Raw genomic sequence first — 19,042 nt, 5'->3', positions numbered from 1 at the left:
GGCTAGCTCTGTCCAATAAACAAATAAAGATAGTAAAATAATTTTTTAAAAGAGTAGTAAAAGATAACTAATAATTGATTATACATTTGTAAAAGGTGGGGCCAGGTGGTGGCACACTTGGTTGAGCGCACGTTACAGTGCACAAGGACCCAGGTTCGAGCCCCTGGTCCCCACCTGCAGGGGAAAAGCTTCACAAGTGGTGAAGCAGGGCTGCAGGTGTCTCTATCTCTCTTCCTCTCGATCACCCCCTTCCCTCTCAATTTCTGACTATCTTAATTCAACAGATAAAAGATTTTTTTTAAAAAAAGTGAAATTTGAAAAAGGTTAAGCATTTTAATACTAACATTGTACACTATGTCTACACTATTGGGTAACGTAACACATGCTAATTGTGAGCCGGGAGGTGGTGCAGTGGATAAAGCACTGGATTCTTGACCATGAGTTCCTGGGTTTGATCTCCAACAGCATATGTGCCAGAATGATGTCTAGTTCTTTTGTCTGGTTCTTTCTCCTGTTTTTCTCATGAATAAATAAATTCTTTTTAAAAATGTCAATAAGCATCCAGCAGTAGATATTAAGACAAATACAGAAATAGGTTTGCTCAGGTTTAGGGAGATAGCTAGGTCTGATTCTCCAACACAATTGATGCCTTCTGTGTGATTTTCTATCAACATGAAATTTTTTCATATTTAAAAACAGGAGAGCAGGAGTGAGTTGTTTTTGTTGTTGTTATTATTGTTTTTTTTTTTTACCAGAGCACTGTTCAGTTCTGGCTTATGGTGGTGCAGAGGATTGAACCTGAGACTTTGGAGCCCCAGGCATGAGTCTCTTTGCATAACCATTATGCAAAACCACTATACCCCTACTCCAAGCCACTTTTCTACTCTTTAACCTAAAACTCCCCCCCCCAAGTCAGTTTAAGTTAAATCCAGTTGGACTGGTCCCCCCCAAACATTGCTCAACCCTGTCTTATGGTGGTTTGGGGGAGTGAATCTCAGTCATTAAAGTCTGTTTGCATAACATTAGTTACCTCCCTCCACCTAATCACTGTATTAATAGAGTAGCAAACTTTGTCAACCTATGCATTGAAATGTAGAAATCCCAATCTCCACATTTATTTTTTAAAACATTTATTTTCCTTTATTGGGGTATTAATGTTTTATATTTGACAGTAAATACAATAGTTCGTGCATGTGTAACATTTCTCAGTTTTCCACATAACAATACAACCCCACTAGGTCCTTTGCCATCCTTTTCCAGAACCTGTATTCTCCCCCACTCCCACCGCAGTCTTTTACTTTGGCACAACACACCATACATTTATGATTTTTAAAAGTACCATTTGTCACATGACCCAGAAATTCCTTTTTTAGGCATCAATTCAAAGAACACAAAAACACTAATCCAAAGAGATCAATACATGCCTATGTTCATGGCAGCACCATTTGCAAATAGCCCAAATTTAAAAACACACCTAGTGTCGACCAGCAGAGGAGTGGTAAGTGAGGTAGCACACGTAAAGGAATACACAGCAGCACGACGTGATGACGTCTGCCGCATGGGTGGAACTAGAGTACATCCCTCCCTTCCATTCTCTCTCCCTTCCTACCTTCTATCTTTTATTCTTTTCTTTCTTTCCTTTTTAATTTATTATCGCTGTGGCTTAGTACCTGCATGAGGAATTCCCCATATTCTGTGGCCACTTCTTCCTTCCTTCCTTTTTTTTTTTTTTCTTTTATTTGATAGAACAGGGAAATTGAGAGGGGTGAGGGAGAAAAGAAAAGAGAGATAACTGCAGCACTGTTTCACTGCTTGTGTATCATAATTTGGATGCTCAAATGTGTGGGCTACTGCCCATCCCTGAACTAGAGGAAATCATATTGAGGGAAATAAGAAGGATCAATACTCAATGTTCACACTCAGATGGGAGCTAAGAAACAAAGCAAGTGGGCAAAACAGTAAAATCTCAGTGGACTGTGAACTATCACAACAGGTAGAGGGACTCAGAAGGCAGAAGAAGACTGTTAAGGGATGGTTAAGGACCTAAGGTCTCATGGTTAAGGAGGACAGTGGGAGTCAAGCCGTAGCGCAGCGGGTTAAGAGCACATGGCGCAAAGCGCAAGGACGAAGTGTAAGGATACCGGTTCAAGCCCCCGGCTCCCCACCTGCAGGGGAGTTGCTTCACTGCCTGTGAGGTCTGCAGGTGTCTGTCTTTCTCTCCCCCTTTCTGTCTTCCCCTTCTCTCTCCATTTCTCTCTGTCCTATCCAACAATGAACGACAACAACAATAATAACCACAGCAAGGCTACAATAAGGACAACAAAAAAGGGCAAAAAAATGGCCTCCAGGAGCAGTGGATTCATGGTGCAGGCACTGAGCCCCAACAATAACCCTGGAGGCAAAAAAAAAAAAAAAAAAAAAGAAAGGAGGATGGTTTGGTGAGCTGTACAGACACCTATCTTGAAATATAGATACTGAAGTTGAAAATAAAAAGCACCACTTTTTCAAAATGTGTTAGATTCCAAAAAACAATTATGTTAAACTTACAAAATCAACTGTTTCAAGAACCAGAACAAGTTAAGCACACTTAAATGGCCTTTTATGTTTTGGTATCACAATGCAAGAAGGCTACTTTTTTTTCCCCACACTTTTCAATGAAACCATTTAAATATGAGAACTGAGATCTTTTACAAAGTTTTTTTTTTTCCCTCCAACTCTTGTTATTGCTTCCCCTGAAACTTCTTTTAACCAGGTCAGAATGAAAAGGTATAATTTAAAGTCCAATCTGTATATAAGAATGGAGCTTCTATTTAAAGAAGAAAAATCAGGGGGGAAAAAAGATTAAAATATAGTAGACTTTAAAAAAAAGAAAAATAATTTTGATACTTTATCTTACACTTGATTTGAAATTTATTGTTTTGTGCTTTTATTATTTTCAGGTCTAATGACCTAAGTGAATTATGCAAATTACTATGCATAATAATATCCCTATAAGCCTGAAAGTCGCACTTTCTATGGAGGTGAATAAAGAAATGGTCAGGTGGAAATTACAAGTATAGGAAATGACTTTTCTATTTAATTATATTTCCATTGAAAATTCTATTGCATTTCTAGTTGTATGAAACTCATTAAAGTGATTAAGAAACATCACATCAGCACATTTCAGTACTGAAATTGCTTCCTATTCAGCAAATTCCCATTACTATGGTACGGAAAGTGGCAGGCTACAATTAAAAAACTCCATTTTCAAGAGATACATTTCAACCATTTAAAAAAAAAAAGCCATACTTGGGATGTCATATGTTTGAGAACATTTAAAATTAGCATAAAAGCTGATCAATCAGAAGAAGCATAATGATGACCTTGTACTGCCACGAGTTTTTCTAAGCAAGAAAGTTACCTCTAAAGAGTGCACCACACTCACATTTTTTTGTGTGAGTAATTATCATTGCCACATCATCCCACTCTGTATCTTCATTAAAATAAAAGCAATTCCCTTTGAATTGCAAATCAAAATCTACATAGATTACAAAGGAAATGAAGAAAATACTGCAGTAAAAGAGCTAGAAAAAAAGAAAAAAAGAGCACTATGGTTGAAAGCTAAAAAATGGGAAACCTCCCCCCCCTTTAACATTGCTCAGTTTAATGTTTAATTTAAGTATAAGATATTAAAGCATGTTTTACATTTCCTTGAATTCCCACTTTACTTACTGTTCAGAGAAGTAAGAGATTTAACAGCCAGGGGTTTAAGAGTGCACCGGGTTGAGCATACATAGTACAAAGCACAAGGACCAGCACAAGGATCCGGGTTCCAGCCCCCGGCTCCCAACCTGCAGGAGGGTTACTTCACAGGCACTGAAACAGATGTGCAGGTGTCTTTCTCTACTTCTATCTACCTTCCCCTCTGCATTTCTCTCTGTTCTATGGGGGGGAGGCCACCAGAAGCGGTTGGTTTGTAGTGTAGGCACAAACCCCAGCAACTGGAAGCAAAAAAAAAAAAAAAAAAAGATTTCACAGCCTGAGAAGCCAAATTCACCTCTACAGCAGCTCTCCCATGGAGGTCTTAGCTCTCAGAGACATGAGATCAACCCTGGAGACTCTAAGCAGGGAGCATCACACATGACTGCCATCGTCTGGTATTGTGGAGCTGTAATCCCCAGTCCTGCAAGTCACTCACTACAGTAGTTTCTCCTTATAGAAAAGACATCAAAGGCAAAGAATCTCCCAGTGACTTCTTTGCTTCAAAGTATTTTGGAAACTGCCATTTGATTCCAGAAGGAAACTGCCTCTGCCAGGAGGCAGTTGGGCAGAATGGTCCATGCAACCTGCTGATCTGGATAATTCAGCAGCCGTTGTAAGATGCTGAGCCAAGTTGCTAGAAAGCTCAATGTGACTCAAGAAACACGCTGTTTTCTTGGAGGTGAAACCCCTGGGCAACGCTGGTGGAAATAGAAAATGATGCAGCTACTGTGGAGAATCGGTTGATGGCTCCTTGAGAAGTTAACAGTTACGACATAGACCAGCAATTCCATTCCTAGGTAGCTACTTAAGAGAACTTGAAACAGGATCATGTCAAATGTGTACAGAAACATTCATCGTGCCATCATCTTAAATAGCTCAAGAGTGGAAATAACTCAAATATTTTACTTTTTCTATTTTCAAAGATTTGTTTTTTAGTGAGAGAGAGAGAAGGAAAGAGAGAGATATCCACACACAGAGAAAGAGAGAGGTAGATGGTCACTAGACCATCACCACGGCACATTCAAAGCTAGGGATTGAACTTGGGACTTCATGCATTTAAATCCAGTTCTATAGCCACTGTACCACCTCCTGGGCCACCCCAAATAATTTTCTACTGGTGAACTGTTGTTGTGCACAGGCCGGGGAGAAGAGAGAGAGGGGGTCCGGAGCGAAGAGGAAACACAAATCTTTATTTGCACTGGCACCTCAGAGTTGGGTGCTAGAGAGGCAGGTTGGGCCACATGGAGGTAGCAAAAATGGCCGCCTCACGCAGTAACCTTTCCTGTGTCTGAACACCTGAGTGAAGCGCTGGCAAGAGAGCGAGGTGCATAAGAAGAAGGGCTTTTATAGGAGTAGCTTTTGCGAGAATGGGAAGGGGGAGGAGTAACCATAGCACTCCAGGATAGGATAATAACTCTCTGTGAGAATGGGAGGGGGGAGGAGTAACCAAAGCACTCCAAATATCGCGGGGATATAGACAATGTCCTGAGGGCACAACATGGCTGAACAGGCACTCCAAGAATGTCCCAACTCTCACGGGAACTAGCAGTAGCCTGAGGGGACAACATGGCAGATGTGACTGCATCGGCACAATTTCCCAGCATCTCCCCCTTTCCGTATATCTAATGCCCAGTTACAGCTACCATGCCTCCAGTCAGGGCAACCCCGCCTCCAGTCAGGGAAACCCCGCTTTCAATTAGGGAGACAGAAGCCACGTACGGTGTGTCCCAGATGCCGTAAAGGGTTTCACTGGAAGAGAGATTGTTGGTCCAAATTTCATAAAGATGGCACGCCCCTGAATGGTACAAATTCGGGGCCTGAGATTTTGTGGACCACCCGTTTTAGAATGCGGTCACCCTACTATGACAGTAAAGATTGACAATATTCCTTTAAAATTTTTTATTGACATGGGGGCAGCAAAGACGGTTTTAAGGCAAGCAGAGGTTCCCCAAAATTGGGAACTCCTCCCGGGACCTCGTATACATGGCGATGGAGGGGTGACCCAATCCTTTCTCACACAAGATTCGCTCATGTGGGAATACCCGGAAGGTTCTACTGGACACTTCCACCCATTGGTAGCTGATATTAGCACCAACCTATTGAGCAGGGATCTTCTAGAATGTCTTGATGTTAGGATATCCACAGATGCCTCTGCAGAGCGTAACACCCACTCCTGCGAGACCAGATCTAATCAGCACCCCCAATACTAAATGCCACTGTTCGTAGCCAAACACCCCACTTAAGCTGGCTTTCTAATGAGCCTGTCTGGGTGGAACAGTGGCCTTTACCTAGGGATAAACTAGAAATTTTAAAAGAGCTCGTCCGAGAGCAGTTGTCCTTGGGACACATTTGTCATTCTCGAAGCCCATGGAATACGCCTGTCTTTGTGAGTAAAAAGTGCTCAGGAAAATGGTGCCTCCTTCAAGATCTCCGTGTGGTAAATAAAACCATGCAGGTCTGGGACTCCCCCCAAAGGGGTTTGCCTCTTGCTTCTGCAATTCCCACGGGAATTCCAATCATAGCTATTGATATACAAGATTGTTTTTTCTCTAGTCCCTTGCATCTGCAAGATTGTAAACGTTTTGCCTTCTCTGTTCCTTCTATTAATAACGCCAGCCCTGCTGACAGATTTGAATGGGTGGTGCTGCCCCAGGGTATGGCCAATAGTCCTACAATTTGTCAAGAGGCTGTTGAATCTGCCCTTTTTCCATATATCCATAGGGCCTTAATGTTTTTCATTACATGGATGACGTATTAATATGGGGAAAATCAGATACAGATCTCTATGCCTTACGTGATTTTCTCATTCCTGCTTTAAAGAAAAGCGGCCTTAATGTGGCTCCTGAGAAGATACACCTAATTCCTCCAGTATCTTTTTTAGGTTCAGAGATTTCTTTAACGCAAATTCATCCCTTAAAACCTAATGTCACCTTTCCTTCTAACCTTACTCTTGCTTCTTTACAAAGTTTTCTAGGAAATTTAAATTGGCTTAGGCAGTATCTCTATCTGCCTACAAGCTGCCTCCAACCACTGTTTGACCTGTTGAAAGGAAACAAACAGCCCTCTTCAAAACGTAAGTTAACTCCCGAGGCCTCCTCAGGACTGGAAAGGGTTTACCAGGCCCTCCAGGACATGCACCTTGTTTGATTCTCCCCCTCCTCTCCGGTGAACCTTCTAATCTTCAACTCCACCCCCACAGTAGTAGGGGCATTGTGGCAAGACCATGGGGTTCTTGAGTGGCTTCACATGCCAATAGGAGGAGCTCCAAGACTCCTCACTGAGATAGACGCGTTAGCATTCATGGTTTCCAGGACAAATAGATAATCATTTTCCTTCTAATAAATTGATAGCTTCTTTACCTCTTTTGCCTCTACTAGCACCTAAACTTTTCCCTCGAGATCCCATTCCTTCTGCTCCTACAGTCTTCACTGATGGTGGAAAAAAAGGAGCTGCTGCCCTTATATATTACCCAGACAAACAACCCCCTAAACCTCTCTTTACTGAGCTTCCTGAGAATTCCCCTCAGTACAAAGAACTTTATGCTGTTTTCCTTGCATTAAAAGTTGTACCAGAATCCTTCAACCTTTTTTCTGACAGTGTGTATACTGTTAACTTACTTCCATGGCTTGCTCGTTCTTATGTGAAAATTGATGACAACCCACTTTCCCCTCTCTTGATTCAAATCGCCTCTATGCTCTCTTCTCAAACCCAACCACTATATATTCAGCATCTTCATTCCCACAGCCCTCTTCCTGGTTCCCTGTCTGAAGGGAATGCTGCAGCTGACCGCCTTGCCTCCACAGGAGCTCTCCTAGTCTCTGTCTCTGATCCTGCTGATTTCCATTCTCTAACCCATGTTAATCTTAAAGGCTTTTGAGCTCAATTTCCTGATGTTCCTTTACCACAGTTAAAACATATCCTAGCTACATGCTCTTCCTGTGCAAGTCTCATAAAAACACCTGCTATTCAGACTCTTGGTGTTTTTAAACCCCGAGGCTTAAAAGCTAATGCTATTTGGCAAACTGATGTCACCCACATACCAAACTTTGGCAAACAAAAATATGTGTTTGTCTCAATTGATACCTTTTCTAAATTTATGTGGGCAACAGCTCAGACAGGAGAAAGCTCTAAAAAGCTTATAAGCCATATGCTCTCCTGTTTTGATGGGCTTACCTCTTCAACTGAAAACTGACAATGGACCTGCGTTTACCAGCAAACAATTTAAAGATTTTTGTTCCCTCTGGAACATTACTCATACCACAGGCATTCCCTATAATCCATAGGGACAAGGCATTGTCGAGAGGACCCATCAAACCCTTAAGGCTCAATTAAATAAAGATAAAGGAGGAATGTACCCCCCCCCCATATCCAGCTAGCAAAAGCCTTAACTACGTTAAATCTCTTTAATATTTACAATAACTCAGACTTACCTCCTATTATTCTTCACTGGCAAACACCATCTACTCTCCCATCTATTAAGGTCAAATGGAAAGACCCACTTGATAAAATTTGGAAAGGGCCTGACCCTCTATTGACCATGGCAAGAGGTTTTGCATGTATTTTCCCACATAATTACACTAAACCTGTCTGGGTTCCTGCCCGCCATGTCCGACAATACCCTCATGATGGCACTGTTATCCCTGAAGAACAAGAAATACAAGAGGACTAGCCGCAGGATACATCCCAGGATCCATAATATGACATGGCAGAACCTACAAAAGTTGGCTCACAGAGCCCTCTCTCCTACCCCTTCCCTGAATGTCTTATGTTATGACTGGCCAGTTGTGTTTTGTGAGTGAGTGTGTTGAATGACCAAAAATTTTTGTATGACCCATCTGCTCAGAGTACTCTAAATGTTAAAACCATTGTCACTAACATGCATTAACTCTCTAAGTAACCTGAGTCTGTTTATAGTCCAAAGTCAATTATATTAAACCTCTAACTTGTTACAAGTTTTATTTTTTTTTCACAAGTAAGTGATTACAGCTATCAAGCCTTCATATGAGGAATCATCTGTCCATATGGTAAGGTATTAAACTGTAAGAAGTTCCTCCATATCCAACCTATGTGAATTAACAACATTCACATATTCTTGTACACTTAACTGGTGTATCTTGTCTTGCTACCATAGGCCTGCCTTTGTCAGCCAACAATTTGAAGATGTTTCCCTTTATAACATCACCCATGCCACGGACATCCTTTACTACCCCCAAAGACAAATGGCTGTTCCCCTGGACATCACATCCACTGACTGTTTCCCTTAGACTTAAGATATGATCCCACCTCTTCATACCAATGGATACATTCCCCCTTCCTTACCTGTCTACCCTTAGTTGTGGGACCCTAGCTTGTTTTACTTCTTCTGCTCACAATAGGTCCTGTAATTATCTTTTTTCAACATTTTAATTTATTTATTAATAAGAGAGGAGGAAAGAGAAAGAACCAGATATCTTTCTGGTACATGTGCTGCTAGGGATCGAACTTGGGACCTCACGCTTGAGAGTCTAAGGCCTTATCCACTGCGACACCTCCCAGACCACGGTCCTATAATTCTTAACAAGCTCATGGCCTTTTTGCGGCAACAGATTGATGCCATAAAGATGCAACCTATACAAGCTCACTATCATAGGCTGGACATGGCAGAATATTGAGTTGCTGTGGAGGATTTGCCCCCCTCCATCAGAACGTCCACCATGTAGAGGGCTGGCTAGCCAATGATGGGTAAGAGGAAACTAGCGCTATCCAGTCAACCTAAGACAGGGCACCTGGTACTACTGGGCAAAAATGACCAGGTGTTCCAATGATGGGTAAGACAGAAGGCTGATCCCCAACCTAAGACAGGCACAGTCCACCCTGCCACAAAACAAAGTCCGCCAAACATCAAAACATGATATAAGACAGGGGGACATGTGGGGAGCCACATGTGCCCTCAAGGTTGCTATTGGCATGGCCATAGAGTTTATGTTAAATGATAGTTCCTGGGAATCAGGCGGTGGTGCAGCGGGCTTAGCGCAGGTGGTGCTAAGTGCAAGAACTGGCTTGAAGATCCCAGTTTGAGCCCCCGGCTCCTCACCTGCAGGGGAATCACTTCACGGGCGGTGAAGTAGGTCCATAGGTGTCTTTCTCTCCCCCTATCTTCCCCTCCTCTCTCCATTTCTCTCTGTTCTATCCAACAACCACAATATCAGCAATAACAACAATATAATTACAACAATAAAACTAGGGCAACAAAAGGCAAGATACCAAAAAAAAAAAAAAAAGAGGGGATAAGATAGTTCCCACTTCCCTACACCTTGAAGTCTTTGTTAAAAGATAAGTTCTTTTTCCCCATGAATATATAATAATAAATGAATAGGAAAGATACATCCCCCAATACTCAGTTGGTTAAGGCACCAAACCTCTTTTTCCATAAAGTATTCAAATCAGATGCTCTGCTAACCACGAGAAGCAGATTGTTTGTGTTTCTTCCACAGGAATCCCGGAAAAAACCATCTGGACCCCTGCATACCCTGACATCACCCACTAGATGGCACGACTACAGTGGCACACCCCCCCTAAACCCTAAATGTCACTTGATGCGATCTGAAGAACCTGATTCACAGACTCCAAGGACAGAACTCTTTTACTGTCTGTCTGCCTTTCCTGCTTCTGCTTTGCCTGTCACGTTTTGGCAGTTCCAGCTCACAATCTACAGAAAAGCGGAATTCCAGAGGCTGACCTTCTTCATGCAGCATTTCATCCCCTGCTATTTCTCCCCCTAGTCGCCTACTTTGGACTGAGACTTCTACCGGACTTGCTGATATACCCTTTGGACACTTTAGACAATTTTACAGCAGCTTCCTTCCCTTCATGTTGCTGGTTTTTCATAGACTGACCCTGAGTAGTTCACAGACTTTACACACTGTTGCCCTGGGCATTAGATAAAAGGAAAAGGGGAGATGCTGGGAAATTGTGCCGATGCAGTCACATCTGCCATGTTGTCCCCTCAGGCTACTGCTAGTTCCCGTGAGAGTTGGGACATTCTTGGAGTGCCTGTTCAGCCATGTTGTGCCCTCAGGGCATTGTCTATATCCCCGCGATATTTGGAGTGCTTTGGTTACTCCTCCCCCCTCCCATTCTCACAGAGAGTTATTATCCTATCCTGGAGTGCTATGGTTACTCCTCCCCCTTCCCATTCTCGCAAAAGCTACTCCTATAAAAGCCCTTCTTCTTATGCACCTCGCTCTCTTGCCAGCGCTTCACTCAGGTGTTCAGACGCAGGAAAGGTTACTGCGTGAGGCGGCCATTTTTGCTACCTCCATGTGGCCCAACCTGCCTCTCTAGCACCCAACTCTGAGGTGCCAGTGCAAATAAAGATTTGTGTTTCCTCTTCGCTCCGGACCCCCTCTCTCTCTTCTCCGCGGCCCGTGCACAACAACAGTGAACAGATAAACAAAATGTGGTAAAGACGCAAAAGGGGTTATTATTTGATTATAAGAAGGATGAAGTACTCACACATGGTACTGCAGCTTACATTCTGGAAGCATTGTGTTAAGGAGAAAGAAGTCTGGCACAAAAGGCCACGTGTATATGATTTCAGTGGCACAAAGTGTCCAGAATAAGGAAACAAACCTACACAATGTAGATTAATGGTCACCAGGGGTTAAGGGGGAGGAAAGGAGAATAGAATTTTTTTTTTTGGTGAGGGGGTGAAAATACACTGGAACCAGATAATGGTAATAGCTTTAGACTTTGTAGATATACCTAAAAACACCATACTATACAAGTTAAAATGGTAAATTTTGAGCAGGGGAGATAGCATAATGATTATACTAAGAAACTCTCATGCCTGAGGCTCCAAGTTCTCAAGTTCAATCCCCTGCACTACCATAAGTCAGAGCTGACCAGTGCTCTGGTAAAAAAAAAAAAAAAAAACAGAAAGGAAGAAAGAGAAAATAGAATGGTAAATTTTACTTGAATGTTGAATTAAATTTTACTTCAGAGCAGAGGAGATTGCATAATAGTTATGCAAACAGACTCTCATCCCTGAGCCTCCAAGGTCCCAGGATCAGTCCCCTACAGGACTATAACCAAAGCTGAGCAGTGCTCTGGGGAGGGGCTGGTGGTGCACTGCCTCCTGGGCCCCTGGCTGTTAAATTTCATACATCTCTGAAGAGTAAGTAAAGTGGGAATTCAAGGAAATGTAAAACATGCTTTAATAGCTTATACTTGAACCAAACTGAGCAATGTTAAAGGGGGGAGATTTCCCATTTTTTAGCTTTCAACCATAGCTCTCTCCTACTTCAATAAAAAATGTCAAGCTATTGAAGGAATCATGTTAAGTGAGGTAAGTCAGAAAGGATGAATATGGGATGATCTCACTCATAGACAGAAGTTGAAAAATACTACCATGTTGCCAACCTGCCTTCCCTGGGCAGATGACCTCATCAGTGTATTCTGGAACCCCACCTCCCCAGCCCTACCCCATTAGAGAGAGGTAGAAACAGGCTGTGGATATGGATTGGCCTGTCAATGTCCATATCCAGCAGAAAAGAAATTACAGAAGCCAGACCTCCCATCTTCTGCACTCCATAGAGATCTTTGTTCCATACTCCCAAAGGGATAAAGAGTGAGGAAGCTTCCCATGGAGGGGATGGGATATGGACTCTGGTGGTAGGGGTTTTGTGAATCATGCCCCTCTTATTCCACAATCTTGTCTATCAGTATTAAATCATTATTATTAAGAATAATAAAAGGGAAGCTGATAATTAAGAAAACAAAGAGCAGGACCTGTACTGGGTCTGATGTATTGCACCGAAGTAAAAGACTGGGCGTGGAGGGAGGGTTCAGGTCTTGGAACAGGATGGCGGAGGAAGATCTGGAGGGGGTTGAATTGTTATGTGGAAAACTGAGAAATATTACACATATACAAATCACTGTCTTTTACTGTTGACTGTAAGCAATTAATCCCCTCCCCAATAAAGAAAAAAAAAAAAAGTCAAGCTATTTATAATCTTGCTTGTTGGAAAGAAGAGAGATATAAGGAAACAATTTTTTTGGCGATCTATTTAGAAACTGAGATAGTATCTTCCATAAGTATACACACTATTTTTATTGTCATTTCCTTACTCTAATATAAATTTTCAATTGCTCCCATGTCCTCATATATACAAAAGCTTTAGGAAAAGAGTGACAGGTATTACTTTTTCCTATACACCACTGTTATTTTAATATATATTGTTAGTGATTTATAAGATTGTAAGAAAATAGGGGTATAATTCCTTACCACTCCCATAAAGTTCTCCAATAGCACCCATTGTTCTCTCAAGTTCACGTTTCAATTCTTTATATTATTTTTATTAAATATTTATTCCCTTTTGTTGCTCTTATTTTATTGTTGTAGTTATTATTATTGCTGTTACTGATGTCGTCATTGTTAGACAGGACAGAGAGAAGTGGAGAGAGGAGAGGAGGCAGGGGGAGAGAAAGACACCTGCAGACTTGTTTTACCTCTTGTGAAGTGACACCCCTGCAGGTGGGAAGCAGCGGGCTTGAACCGGGATCCTTATGCCAGTCCTTGCACTTTGTGCCACCTGTGCTTAACCTGCTGCGCTAACACCTGACTTCTAATTCTTTATATTCTCTGTATGAGTAAAATCACCCCATTGTAGTCCTTCAATTCATTACTTACTTCACTAAGCATAATCAGTGCCAGATATATCCATTTAGTCCCAAAGGACACATTAATCTTGTTCTTTTTACTTTACTTATTTATCTGATAAAACACAGAAAAAGTGATGGCAAAATTATTTTTCTTAATCTGGTTTGTGCTAGCATAGGGGTTTTCTGTTTTGTTTTTTTGCCTCTGGGATTATTGGTGGGGCTCGGTGCCAGAACAATGAATCCACTGCTTCTAGCAGCCATTTCTTTCCACTTTTTTTTATTATTATTATTATTGGATAGGACAGAGAGAAATTGAGAAAGGAGAAGATAGAGAGGGAGAAAGATCGCCTGTGAAGCAATCCCCCAGCAGGTGGGGAAGCCAGGGCTTGAACCGGGTTCCTTGTGCTTCGTACAATGTGTGCTTAACCCGGTATGCCAGGGCCTGGCCCCCGACATAGGGCTTTTAAGTTATATAAGTTCAGGAGTCCTGCAATAGCACAGCGGGTTAAGCACTTCGCGTAAGGCCCCACAAGGACCAGCGTAAGGATCCCCCACCCGCAGGGAAGTCGCTTCACAGGTGGTGAAGCAGGTCTGCAGGTGTCTGTCTTTCTCTCCCCCCTTTTGTCTTCCCCTCCTCTCTCCATTTCTTTCTGTCCTATCCAACAACGACGACATCAATAAACAACAACAATAATAACTACAACAAGGGCAATAAAAGGGAAAATAAATAAATTTTAAAAAGTCATTCAAATTGAAGATGAGGCAAGACACAAATATCCTCAGGCATATCTGACCTCTGAAGCTTTCCAAGGCAAACCACTTTGCACATAGTTCATCAAGAGGAGAAATAAATGCAGGAACTATTTTGAGGGACAGGTGAGAGAAGGTAACTTGAAAAAACACGAAAACAGAAACAGAACATCTGGGGCTGGCAGGCGGCTCACCAGGTGCCGCACACACACAGGTTCAAAGCAAGGGCTGAAGCCGAGCACCACCACATGGAGGAGCCTGCAGAGGAGAATTCGATGCAGTTAAGTGGTGCTACGGTATCCCAACATTGCTCTCTCACACCACGCACTGCTCAGATCTGGCCTACCGTGATGTGGGGGAGTGAACCTTGGACTATGGAGTCTCAGGTGTCTCTTTGCATAACCATCATGCTATCTTCTCTATCTTTCCTCATCCACCTGAAAGAAAAAAAAAAAGAAGTAAAAGGCCAGCAGGAGTGATGGAGCTGTACAGGCACTGTGGCTGTGGCTAAGGCAGAGGCATAGGGTCCGAGTCCAACCCCTGGAACTTTCACTCCTTCTGTATCTCCAGTAAATAAATCTTTTTAAGAATTCAAGAGAAAGGAGGGGGGTAGGTAGCATAATGGTTACGCAAAGAGACTCTTCATGTCTCAGGCTCCGAAGTCCCAGGTTCAATCCCTCGCACAACCGTAAACCAGAGTAGAGCTCTGGTAAAAATAAAAATAAAATATAATAATTAAAGAGGGAGTCCGTCAGTAGCTTATCAGTTTAAGCACAGGTGGTGCAAAGCTCAAGGACAGGTGTAAAGATCCGGGTTCGAGCCCCTGGCTCCCCACCTGCAGGGGAGTCGCTTCACAGGCGGTGAAGCAGGTCTGCAGGTGTCTTTCTCTCCTTCTCTCTCCATTTCTCTCTGTCCTTTCTAACAACGATGACATCAATAACAACAATAACTGCAACAACAACAAAAAAAAAAAAACAAGAGCAACAAAAGGGAAAATATTAAAAAAAAAGAATTAAAGAAAAAAAAATCTGTGTATCTCCCTAGTCCAGAGTTGAAAACACAGAAATTAACATAATGAGAACTTGGGGCAGGGGGTGAGAAGTAGAAAAGCTAGTAAAGTGTTTGAAGATATCTTAATTTAAAAACAAGGAAGGGGTGGGAATAGATAGCATAATGGCTAAGCCAAGAGACTCATGCCTGAGGCTCCAAAGTCCCAGGTTCAATCCCCTGTACCACCATAAACCAGAGCTGAGTAGAGCTCTGGTAAAATAAATAAATAAACAAATAAATAATATAAAAAGTGGCAAGCATGCTTGTCAACTCAAAGTATTACTAAGGAAAAAATAAAAACATAAAAAACTGTATAGATTGGCAGAACTTTGCCAGTAATTGAAATTATTATAAATGAGACATTTTTCCAGCTGTCAACAGGAAGAATTTTTATCAACAAATGTTGTTAGAATTGGGCAAATGTATAAAAAGAAAATAAACTTTGATCCATCTATCATACTAAGATTGAAATCTAAGTATACTAGTCAAGTGATAAATTGTCTAAAGGAAAAGGTGAAAAAATCTGCAGTTTTAGAAAGTTTCTGGGAAGTAATGTTCAGTTGAATTTCAGTTCTCACACAGACCTTTTCTTTTATGAAAATAAATTGATTTCATAAATTTGAACAGTATTGAGACCTTCTAATATTTTACTGATTTAATTTGGACAGAGTAATTGAGAGGGAAGGGGGAGGTAGAGGAGAGACAAATACAGCACTGTTTGACTGCTTGTCAAACCACACCCCCATGCAAGTGGGGGCCAGGGGTCTGAGCTCAGGCCCTTGTGTAATGTGAGTGCTCTACCAGGTGCACCCCCACCTGGCTTCATATACTGAGACTTTCTGCTGTTGCTGCTGAAGTTTCAGTGCTCCAGGCTGACTTTTTCAGACACGGAGACAGAGAGGAAAGACCATAGGACCAGAAGCTTGTTCCAATGTGGTGGGGACTTGGTTTAAACATGGGCCATGTGCAAGCCAAAGTAGACATACTATCCAGGGGAGTGATTTTGCTGGTCCCAGCAGTGTCACTCTTAGGAGTGTCTGTGTGTATGGTTATAAAATAGTGTGACTAGGCAACAGTAGTTTTACTGATTACCCCCTGGGTAGTCAACTCCTATCAAGCTAAAGAATAATCAGAGACTTGGGGAAGACATGCACATCTAAGATAAAACCTGTGTTGGCTACTTACTGCTACATACCAAATTAGCAAAAGCTTTGTCATTTAAAATAGCACATACCTGACCTACATGAGGGAAGCTTCATGAATTGTGAAGTAGTGCTGCTGGTATCCTTCTTTCTCTCCCAACCTCCCTTTCTCCTCTCAATTTCTCTCTATCCTATCAAATAAAATTTTAAAATCTGGGGGCTGAGCAGTAGCACACCTGAGTGGACAATCAGGTTTGAGTCCTAGGTTTGAGGACCTAGGATTGAGTGCCCGCTCCCCACCTGCAGGGGAACACTTCACAAGAGGTCAAAGTCTGCAGGTTTCTACCTTTCTCCCTTCAGTCTCAATTCCTCTCTGACCTATCCAAATAGAAAGAGGGGTAAAGGAAGGCAATAAAGAAAAGAAAGGAAAGGAGGTAGGAAAGGAGGAATGAAGAAAAAAAAAAAAACTGGCCACCAGAAGTGGTGGGTTCATAGTACTGGCATTGAGCCTCAGAAATAACCTTGGTGGTGATCATAAAAAAATAAATAAAGTAAAAATCTCAGGAATGTTTCTGTAGGTTAGGAATTCAAGAAAAGCTCCTTTGCACATCTCTGGCTCAGGTCTCTGTCCGGTGGGTGCAGACAGATGCTGTCTGGCGGGAGAGCTGAAGGGCCACTTCCAAGTGGCTCATAAAGCCAGTAGATAGTGATGACAAGATTTCTCTGCACGAGGTGAGTTACTTCAGTGTCCTTATGTTACAGCATGAGCTAACCCCAGCATAAACAATCTCAGAAACTATGGTTGAAGCTTCAATGCTTTTTAAGACCTTGTCCTCAGAAGTGACACATCTCCCCTCCCCCCAATAGAATTTTACTGGTCACACAAGTGGTTGGAAGGTCAGTCAATACATTAATGGTTAGAAGGCAAATCTTTAGACAGGAGGTGAATTAACAAATGGGGAAGTGCTTTTTTTTTTATTAAGATGAATGATGACAGCTGATTTTAGCCGCCAGGATCACACACTCAGGGCTCACTACATACCTTTACAACTATCTCGATGGGAAGAGATATTTGTAGTATATCTGTAAGGGACCACTGAGTCATTTTCTGGACACCAAACACTGCTCACATTTTGATGCAGTTTTCCAGAGAGGCTGGGAGTGAAAGACCACAGGGTCAAAGCATCTTTTAATACATAGGGGGCCAGGCTGGAAGCTGTGTCATGCACACAGCAAAACAGTGGATTCCAGTGAGCTATTTTGATAGTTCCAAAAAGGACATCAGATGTTTAGTGAAATAAGTACAGAGATGAAAGACAGCCAAGAGATGGTCTCACTCACCTGTGGAATCTAGAGTTATGATTTACATGAACTTGCCAAAAAAAAAAAAAAAAAAGATCCAAACAACAGCACTGTAAAAAAAGTGACAGAGTGGTGCTCTGACTTCTCTTTCAATTAACAAGTTACAAAAAGTCACCAAAGCTTTGCTGAGATTATGGAAAACGGGGCTGGGTGGTGGTGCACCTGGTTGAGCACACATTACAATGAACAAGGATCTGGGTTCAAGGCCCCGTCCCTACCTGCAGGGGGGGAAGGGAAGGAGGGGGTCGCTTCACAAATGGTGAAATAGATCTGCAGGTGTGTCTATCTCTCCCTTTCTCTATCTTCCCTATCTCTCTATCCTATCCTATTTAAAAAAAAAATTTTAAAAAAGATTATGGAAAACATTTCATTTAATACAGACAGAAAAGTAAATGTGGACATTATCTTCCTATCAGGTCAATGAAAGATTTATTCTTTCCTCCAAGGGTCTTGTTCACAGATTACAATCTGCTGTTCACTTAAAAGGCTAAGACAAACTGTGCTTTTAAAACCAAGTGTTACTAAAAGAAACTGTGCTGAGTCCAGTCCCACATGAGAAAAGTGGGCCTTGAAGGCATTTGTCATCTGCTTGCACAACTGCTCAATTTCTTTGGCGTGACTTCCTATTTCCCGATGTTCTCGTAGTTAACGCTCTAGATAGGGATACTCCTAGTTTTCTTTTTCTTTAAAGGAGATGATATTCTTTTTTAAAAATTTAAAAAGTATATATTTATTTTATCAGAAACAGAAAAATAGAAAGTGAGGGAACCAGGCACTCGAACCTGGGTCCTTATGACTGTAATGTGTGTGCTCTACCAGGTGTGCCAACACCTGGCCCTGCTCCTTTTTTTTTTTTTAATCTTTACTTATTCATTTTTTTGAATAGAGATAGTAACAGAGAGGGAAGGGGAGACAGAGAGAATCCTGCAGCACTGCTTCACTGCTGATGAAACTTCCCTGTAGGTCAGGACTGATGGTTAAAACCCAGGTCCTTGCGCATTGTTACACGAACTCCACTAGGTGTACCACCACGCACCCACCCCCACTCCCGTTTCACGCCACTCTAAGTTTGCATTTTTAAACACATTACCATGCTTTATAAGTTCTTTAATTTTTGGATTGTATTTATTTATTGGAAAGAGCTAGGAATCAAGAAGGAAGGGGGTGATAGAGAAACAGAGAGACACCTGCAACACTGCTTCACCACTTGTAAAAGCTTTCCCCCTGCAGGTGGGGGCTGGGAGCTCAAACCCAGGGCCTTGCACTTTGTAACATGTGCGCTCAAACAGGTGTGCCATCACTCGGCCTTAACAGCTTGTATTTTTAAAGGCAAATTAAATACAATTACCAAACAC

The sequence above is a fragment of the Erinaceus europaeus genome, unplaced genomic scaffold, assembly GCF_950295315.1.
Source record: "Erinaceus europaeus unplaced genomic scaffold, mEriEur2.1 scaffold_466, whole genome shotgun sequence".
Classification (NCBI taxonomy): Eukaryota; Metazoa; Chordata; class Mammalia; order Eulipotyphla; family Erinaceidae; genus Erinaceus; species Erinaceus europaeus.
The sequence above is the reverse complement of the archived record's forward strand: the minus strand, read 5'-3'. Positions refer to the sequence as shown.